Source organism: Rutidosis leptorrhynchoides, chromosome 11 (genome assembly GCF_046630445.1).
Source record: "Rutidosis leptorrhynchoides isolate AG116_Rl617_1_P2 chromosome 11, CSIRO_AGI_Rlap_v1, whole genome shotgun sequence".
Classification (NCBI taxonomy): domain Eukaryota; kingdom Viridiplantae; phylum Streptophyta; class Magnoliopsida; order Asterales; family Asteraceae; genus Rutidosis; species Rutidosis leptorrhynchoides.
In genome coordinates this window covers 256,590,001-256,600,000 of record NC_092343.1, presented here as the reverse complement: position 1 = coordinate 256,600,000, position 10,000 = coordinate 256,590,001, and positions in this window count along the sequence as shown.

The window sequence follows — 10,000 nt, the reverse complement described above, 5'->3', positions numbered from 1 at the left end:
ATTGATCACAACTCAAACTATATATATTTTGGAATCAACCTCAACCCTGTATAGCTAACTCCAACATTCACATATAGAGTGTCTATGGTTGTTCCGAAATATATATAGATGTGTCGACATGATAGGTCGAAACATTGTATACGTGTCTATGGTATCTCAAGATTACATAATATACAATACAAGTTGATTAAGTTATGGTTGGAATAGATTTGTTACCAATTTTCACGTAGCTAAAATGAGAAAAATTATCCAATCTTGTTTTACCCATAACTTCTTCATTTTAAATCCGTTTTGAGTGAATCAAATTGCTATGGTTTCATATTGAACTCTATTTTATGAATCTAAACAGAAAAAGTATAGGTTTATAGTCGGAAAAATAAGTTACAAGTCGTTTTTGTAAAGGTAGTCATTTCAGTCGAAAGAACGACGTCTAGATGACCATTTTAGAAAACATACTTCCACTTTGAGTTTAACCATAATTTTTGGATATAGTTTCATGTTCATAATAAAAATCATTTTCTCAGAATAACAACTTTTAAATCAAAGTTTATCATAGTTTTTAATTAACTAACCCAAAACAGCCCGCGGTGTTACTACGACGGCGTAAATCCGGTTTTACGGTGTTTTTCGTGTTTCCAGGTTTTAAATCATTAAGTTAGCATATCATATAGATATAGATCATGTGTTTAGTTGATTTTAAAAGTCAAGTTAGAAGGATTAACTTTTATTTGCGAACAAGTTTAGAATTAACTAAACTATGTTCTAGTGATTACAAGTTTAAACCTTCGAATAAGATAGCTTTATATGTATGAATCGAATGATGTTATGAACATCATTACTACCTTAAGTTCCTTGGATGAACCTACTGGAAAAGAGAAAAATGGATCTAGCTTCAATGGATCCTTGGATGGCTCAAAGTTCTTGAAGCAGAATCATGACACGAAAACAAGTTCAAGTAAGATCATCACTTGAAATAAGATTGTTATAGTTATAGAAATTGAACCAAAGTTTGAATATGATTATTACCTTGTATTAGAATGATAACCTACTGTAAGAAACAAAGATTTCTTGAGGTTGGATGATCACCTTACAAGATTGGAAGTGAGCTAGCAAACTTGAAAGTATTCTTGATTTTATGAAACTAGAACTTTTGGAATTTATGAAGAACACTTAGAACTTGAAGATAGAACTTGAGAGAGATCAATTAGATGAAGAAAATTGAAGAATGAAGGTGTTTGTAGGTGTTCTTGGTCGTTGGTGTATGGATTAGATATAAAGGATATGTAATTTTGTTTTCATGTAAATAAGTCATGAATGATTACTCATATTTTTGTAATTTTATGAGATATTTCATGCTAGTTGCCAAATGATGGTTCCCACATGTGTTAGGTGACTCACATGGGCTGCTAAGAGCTGATCATTGGAGTGTATATACCAATAGTACATACATCTAAAAGCTGTGTATTGTACGAGTACGAATACGGGTGCATACGAGTAGAATTGTTGATGAAACTGAACGAGGATGTAATTGTAAGCATTTTTGTTAAGTAGAAGTATTTTGATAAGTGTATTGAAGTCTTTTAAAAGTGTATAAATACATATTAAAACACTACATGTATATACATTTTAACTGAGTCGTTAAGTCATCGTTAGTCGTTACATGTAAGTGTTGTTTTGAAACCTTTAGGTTAACGATCTTGTTAAATGTTGTTAACCCAATGTTTATAATATCAAATGAGATTTTAAATTATTATATTATCATGATATTATCATGTATGAATATCTCTTAATATGATATATATACATTAAATGTCTTTACAACGATAATCGTTACATATATGTCTCGTTTAAAAATCATTAAGTTAGTAGTCTTGTTTTTACATATGTAGTTCATTGTTAATATACTTAATGATATGTTTACTTATCATAGTATCATGTTAACTATATATATATATATCCATTATATGTCATCATATAGTTTTTACAAGTTTTAACGTTCGTGAATCACCGGTCAACTTGGGTGGTCAATTGTCTATATGAAACCTATTTCAATTAATCAAGTCTTAACAAGTTTGATTGCTTAACATGTTGGAAACATTTAATCATGTAAATATCAATCTCAATTAATATATATAAACATGGAAAAGTTCGGGTCACTACAGTACCTACCCGTTAAATAAATTTCGTCCCGAAATTTTAAGCTGTTGAAGGTGTTGACGAATCTTCTGGAAATAGATGCGGGTATTTCTTCTTCATCTGATCTTCACGCTCCCAGGTGAACTCGGGTCCTCTACGAGCATTCCATCGAACCTTAACAATTGGTATCTTGTTTTGCTTAAGTCTTTTAACCTCACGATCCATTATTTCGACGGGTTCTTCGATGAATTGAAGTTTTTCGTTGATTTGGATTTCATCTAACGGAATAGTGAGATCTTCTTTAGCAAAACATTTCTTTAAATTCGAGACGTGGAAAGTGTTATGTACAGCCGCGAGTTGTTGAGGTAACTCTAGTCGGTAAGCTACTGGTCCGACACGATCAATAATCTTGAATGGTCCAATATACCTTGGATTTAATTTCCCTCGTTTACCAAATCGAACAACGCCTTTCCAAGGTGCAACTTTAAGCATGACCATCTCTCCAATTTCAAATTCTATATCTTTTCTTTTAATGTCAGCGTAGCTCTTTTGTCGACTTTGGGCAGTTTTCAACCGTTGTTGAATTTGGATGATCTTCTCGGTAGTTTCTTGTATAATCTCCGGACCCGTAATCTGTCTATCCCCCACTTCACTCCAACAAATCGAAGACCTGCACTTTCTACCATAAAGTGCTTCAAACGGCGCCATCTCAATGCTTGAATGGTAGCTGTTGTTGTAGGAAAATTCTGCTAACGGTAGATGTCGATCCCAACTGTTTCCGAAATCAATAACACATGCTCGTAGCATGTCTTCAAGCGTTTGTATCGTCCTTTCGCTCTGTCCATCAGTTTGTGGATGATAGGCAGTACTCATGTCTAGACGAGTTCCTAATGCTTGCTGTAATGTCTGCCAGAATCTTGAAATAAATCTGCCATCCCTATCAGAGATAATAGAGATTGGTATTCCATGTCTGGAGATGACTTCCTTCAAATACAGTCGTGCTAACTTCTCCATCTTGTCATCTTCTCTTATTGGTAGGAAGTGTGCTGATTTGGTGAGACGATCAACTATTACCCAAATAGTATCAAAACCACTTGCAGTCCTTGGTAATTTAGTGATGAAATCCATGGTAATGTTTTCCCATTTCCATTCTGGGATTTCGGGTTGTTGAAGTAGACCTGATGGTTTCTGATGCTCAGCTTTGACCTTAGAACACGTCAAACATTCTCCTACGTATTTAGCAACATCGGCTTTCATACCCGGCCACCAAAAATGTTTCTTGAGATCCTTGTACATCTTCCCCGTTCCAGGATGTATTGAGTATCTGGTTTTATGAGCTTCTCTAAGTACCATTTCTCTCATATCTCCAAATTTTGGTACCCAAATCCTTTCAGCCCTATACCGGGTTCCGTCTTCCCGAATATTAAGATGCTTCTCCGATCCTTTGGGTATTTCATCCTTTAAATTTCCCTCTTTTAAAACTCCTTGTTGCGCCTCCTTTATTTGAGTAGTAATGTTATTATGAATCATTATATTCATAGATTTTACTCGAATGGGTTCTCTGTCCTTCCTGCTCAAGGCATCGGCTACCACATTTGCCTTCCCCGGGTGGTAACGAATCTCAAAGTCGTAATCATTCAATAATTCAATCCACCTACGCTGCCTCATATTCAGTTGTTTCTGATTAAATATGTGTTGAAGACTTTTGTGGTCGGTATATATAATACTTTTGACCCCATATAAGTAGTGCCTCCAAGTCTTTAATGCAAAAACAACCGCGCCTAATTCCAAATCATGCGTCGTATAATTTTGTTCGTGAATCTTCAATTGTCTAGACGCATAAGCAATCACCTTCGTTCGTTGCATTAATACACAACCGAGACCTTGCTTTGATGCATCACAATAAATCACAAAATCATCATTCCCTTCAGGCAATGACAATATAGGTGCCGTAGTTAGCTTTTTCTTCAATAACTGAAACGCTTTCTCTTGTTCATCATTCCATTCAAATTTCTTCCCTTTATGCGTTAATGCAGTCAAGGGTTTTTCTATTCTGGAAAAGTCTTGGATGAACCTTCTATAGTAACCAGCTAGTCCTAAAAACTGGCGTATGTGTTTCGGAGTTTTCGGGGTTTCCCACTTTTCAACAGTTTCTATCTTTTCCGGATCCACCTTAATACCTTCTTTGTTCACTATGTGACCGAGGAATTGAACTTCTTCCAACCAAAATGCACACTTTGAAAACTTAGCGTACAATTCTTCCTTCCTCAATACTTCTAACACCTTTCTCAAATGTTCACCGTGTTCTTGGTCATTCTTTGAGTAAATAAGTATGTCATCAATGAAAACAATGACAAACTTGTCAAGGTATGGTCCACACACTCGGTTCATAAGGTCCATGAACACAGCTGGTGCATTAGTTAAACCAAACGGCATGACCATAAACTCGTAATGACCGTAACGTGTTCTGAAAGCAGTCTTTGGAATATCATCTTCTTTCACCCGCATTTGATGATACCCGGAACGTAAGTCAATCTTTGAATAAACAGATGAGCCTTGTAGTTGATCAAATAAGTCGTCGATTCTCGGTAGTGGGTAGCGGTTCTTGATGGTAAGTTTGTTCAACTCTCGGTAGTCGATACACAACCTGAATGTACCATCTTTCTTCTTGACAAACAAAACAGGAGCTCCCCACGGTGATGTGCTTGGTCGAATGAAACCACGCTCCAAAAGTTCTTGTAATTGGCTTTGCAGTTCTTTCATCTCGCTGGGTGCGAGTCTGTAAGGAGCACGAGCTATTGGTGCAGCTCCTGGTACAAGATCTATTTGAAATTCAACGGATCGATGTGGGGGTAATCCCGGTAATTCTTTCGGAAATACATCGGGAAATTCTTTTGCAATGGGAACATCATTGATGCTCTTTTCTTCAGTTTGTACTTTCTCGACGTGTGCTAGAACAGCATAGCAACCTTTTCTTATTAGTTTTTGTGCCTTCAAATTACTAATAAGATGTAGCTTCGTGTTGCCCTTTTCTCCGTACACCATTAAGGGTTTTCCTTTTTCTCGTATAATGCGAATTGCATTTTTGTAACAAACGATCTCCGCTTTCACTTCTTTCAACCAGTCCATACCGATTATCACATCAAAACTCCCTAACTCTACTGGTATCAAATCAATCTTAAATGTTTCGCTAACCAGTTTAATTTCTCGATTCCGACATATATTATCTGCTGAAATTAATTTACCATTTGCTAATTCGAGTAAAAATTTACTATCCAAAGGCGTCAATGGACAACTTAATTTAGCACAAAAATCTCTACTCATATAGCTTCTATCCGCACCCGAATCAAATAAAACGTAAGCAGATTTATTGTCAATAAGAAACGTACCCGTAACAAGCTCCGGGTCTTCTTGTGCCTCTGCCGCATTAATATTGAAAACTCTTCCGCGGCCTTGTCCATTCGTGTTCTCCTGGTTCGGGCAATTTCTAATAATGTGGCCCGGTTTTCCACATTTATAACAAACTAGATTGGCATAACTTGCTCCGACACTACTTGCTCCGCCATTACTCGTTCCGACACCATTTGTTCCTTTCGTTCTATTAACCCCTGGTCCGTAGACCTCACACTTCGCTGCACTATGACCATTTCTTTTACACTTGTTGCAAAATTTGGTGCAGAACCCCGAGTGATTCTTTTCACACCTTTGGCATAGCTGCTTCTGATTGTTGTTGTTGTTGCGGTTATTATTGTTGTTGGGATGATTGTTGTAGTTGTTGTTGTTGTTGTTGGGCCGTTTGTTGTAGTTGCGATTGATGTTGCGATTGTTGGGATAATTGTTGCGATTATTGTTGTAATTGCTGTTGTTGTTGTATTGGTGATTCTTATCACCGTTTTCCTCCCACTTTCTTTTGACTTGCTTCACATTGGCCTCTTCAGCAGTCTGTTCTTTAATTCTTTCTTCAATCTGGTTCACTAGTTTGTGAGCCATTCTACATGCCTGTTGTATGGAGGCGGGCTCGTGTGAACTTATATCTTCTTGGATTCTTTCCGGTAATCCTTTCACAAACGCGTCGATCTTCTCTTCCTCATCTTCGAACGCTCCCGGACACAATAGGCACAATTCTGTGAATCGTCTTTCATACGTGGTAATATCAAATCCTTGGGTTCGTAACCCTCTAAGTTCTGTCTTGAGCTTATTGACCTCGGTCCTGGGACGGTACTTCTCGTTCATCAAGTGCTTGAATGCTGACCACGGTAGTGCGTACGCATCGTCTTGTCCCACCTGCTCTAGATAGGTATTCCACCATGTTAACGCAGAACCTGTGAAGGTATGCGTAGCATACTTCACTTTGTCCTCTTCAGTACACTTACTTATGGCAAACACCGATTCGACCTTCTCGGTCCACCGTTTCAATCCGATCGGTCCTTCGGTTCCATCAAATTCCAAAGGTTTACAGGCAGTGAATTCTTTGTAGGTGCATCCTACACGATTTCCTGTACTGCTAGATCCAAGGTTATTGTTGGTATGTAGCGCAGCCTGTACTGCGGCTATGTTTGAAGCTAGAAAAGTACGGAATTCCTCTTCATTCATATTCACGGTGTGTCGAGTAGTCGGTGCCATTTCCTTCAAAATAGTTAAATGGAACAAGTTAATCATACAGAATATTAAGAGTAGTTAATAGTATTTCGTAGCATAATATGAACTCATTTATAAAAGCTTTTTCTTCATATTAGCGTTTTATAAGTTTAAATTCGGGTAGTACCTACCCGTTAAGTTCATACTTAGTAGCTAATATACAATTCAACTACTACAATTCTATATGAAAAACTGATTATAATAATATTTCGCATTCAAACTTTTATACAATATTTTACAAACTTACAATACCGCTTATTTTACATAAAGCATGAAATATAGTACACAATAACTTTGATACAAGATAGTTGTGAAGACAATTCTAGCTAGTACACAAGTCGTTCAGCAAAGGCAATAAAGACACGTAATTCATACGTCCAGAAACAAGTCATGCATTCTGGTTTTACTAGGACTACTTCCCATCCTTGGTCTTGTGCAACATAACCGTTATGGCCGTTGATAAGACAGCGTGTTGTAACGTCATCAAAGGGACGAGGGTTACGTAATGTCCAACAGTCCCGTAATAATCTAAAAACCTCATTTCTTACCCCAATTACCGACTCCGTCACTTGTGGAAACGTTTTGTTTAATAGTTGTAGCCCGATGTTCTTGTTCTCACTTTGGTGAGAAGCGAACATTACTAATCCGTAAGCATAACATGCTTCTTTATGTTGCATGTTAGCCGCTTTTTCTAAATCACGAAGTCCAATATTCGGATATATTGAGTCAAAATAATTTCTTAACCCGTTGCGTAAAATAGCATTTGGGTTCCCCGCAATATATGCGTCAAAGTAAACACATCGTAACTTATGGGTTTCCCAATGTGATATCCCCCATCTTTCAAACGAAAGTCTCTTATAAACCAAGACATTCTTGGAACGTTCTTCGAATGTCTTACAAACTGATCTCGCCTTAAATAGTTGTGCCGAAGAATTCTGGCCGACTCTAGACAAGATTTCATCAATCATGTCTCCGGGTAGGTCTCTTAAAATATTGGGTTGTCTATCCATTTTGTGTTTTTAAACTGTAAAATAGACAAGAGTTAGATTCATAAAAAAATACTTATTAATACAAGCAATTTTTACATATATCATAAAGCATAAGAACACTATATTACATATATTACACCACACGAATACAACTATCTTATTCCGACTCGCTCGTTTCTTCTTCTTCGGTTTTGGTTCGTTTTGCCAAGTTTCTAGGGATATATGATGTTCCCCTAATACGAGCCGTCGTTGTCCACATTGGTTTAGAAAAACCTGGTGGTTTAGAGGTTCCCGGGTCATTGTTACAACTTAAGGACTTCGGGGGTTGACGATACATATAAAGTTCATCGGGGTTGGAATTAGATTTCTCTATTTTTATGCCCTTTCCCTTATTATTTTCTTTTGCCTTTTTAAATTCAGTTGGGGTAATTTCTATAACATCATCGGAATTCTCGTCGGAATCCGATTCATCGGAGAATTGGTAATCCTCCCAATATTTTGCTTCCTTGGCGGAAACACCATTGACCATAATTAACTTTGGTCGGTTGGTTGAGGATTTTCTTTTACTTAACCGTTTTATTATTTCCCCCACCGGTTCTATTTCTTCATCCGGTTCCGATTCTTCTTCCGGTTCCGATTCTTCTTCCGGTTCCGACTCTTCTTCCGGTTCCTCTTCGGGAACTTGTGAATCAGTCCACAAATCATTCCAATTTACATTTGACTCTTCATTATTATTAGGTGAGTCAATGGGACTTGTTCTAGAGGTAGACATCTATCACATAATATCAAACACGTTAAGAGATTAATATATCACATAATATTCATATGTTAAAAATATATAGTTTCCAACAAAAATGTTAAGCAATCATTTTTAAAGAAAACACGGTCGAAGTCCAGACTCACTAATGCATCCTAACAACTCGATAAGACACACTAATGCAAATTCTCTGGTTCTCTAAGACCAACGCTCTGATACCAACTGAAATGTCCCGTTCTTATTGATTAAAAACGTTCCATATTAATTGATTTCGTTGCGAGGTTTTGACCTCTATATGAGACGTTTTTCAAAGACTGCATTCATTTTTAAACAAACCATAACCTTTATTTCATCAATAAAGGTTTAAAAAGCTTTACGTAGATTATCAAATAATGATAATCTAAAATATCCTGTTTACACACGACCATTACATAATGGTTTACAATACAAATATGTTACAACAAAATAAGTTTCTTGAATGCAGTTTTTACACAATATCATACAAGCATGGACTCCAAATCTTGTCCTTATTTAAGTATGCGACAGCGGAAGCTCTTAATAATCACCTGAGAATAAACATGCTTAAAACGTCAACAAAAATGTTGGTGAGTTATAGGTTTAACCTATATATATCAAATCGTAACAATAGACCACAAGATTTCATATTTCAATACACATCCCATACATAGAGATAAAAATCATTCATATGGTGAACACCTGGTAACCGACAATAACAAGATGCATATATAAGAATATCCCCATCATTCCGGGACACCCTTCGGATATGATATAAATTTCGAAGTACTAAAGCATCCGGTACTTTGGATGGGGTTTGTTAGGCCCAATAGATCTATCTTTAGGATTCGCGTCAATTAGGGTGTCTGTTCCCTAATTCTTAGATTACCAGACTTAATAAAAAGGGGCATATTCGATTTCGATAATTCAACCATAGAATGTAGTTTCACGTACTTGTGTCTATTTTGTAAATCATTTATAAAACCTGCATGTATTCTCATCCCAAAAATAATAGATTTTAAAAATGGGACTATAACTCACTTTCACAGATTTTTACTTCGTCGGGAAGTAAGACTTGGCCACTGGTTGATTCACGAACCTATAACAATATATACATATATATCAAAGTATGTTCAAAATATATTTACAACACTTTTAATATATTTTGATGTTTTAAGTTTATTAAGTCAGCTGTCCTCGTTAGTAACCTACAACTAGTTGTCCACAGTTAGATGTACAGAAATAAATCGATAAATATTATCTTGAATCAATCCACGACCCAGTGTATACGTATCTCAGTATTGATCACAACTCAAACTATATATATTTTGGAATCAACCTCAACCCTGTATAGCTAACTCCAACATTCACATATAGAGTGTCTATGGTTGTTCCGAAATATATATAGATGTGTCGACATGATAGGTCGAAACATTGTATACGTGTCTATGGTATCTCAAGATTA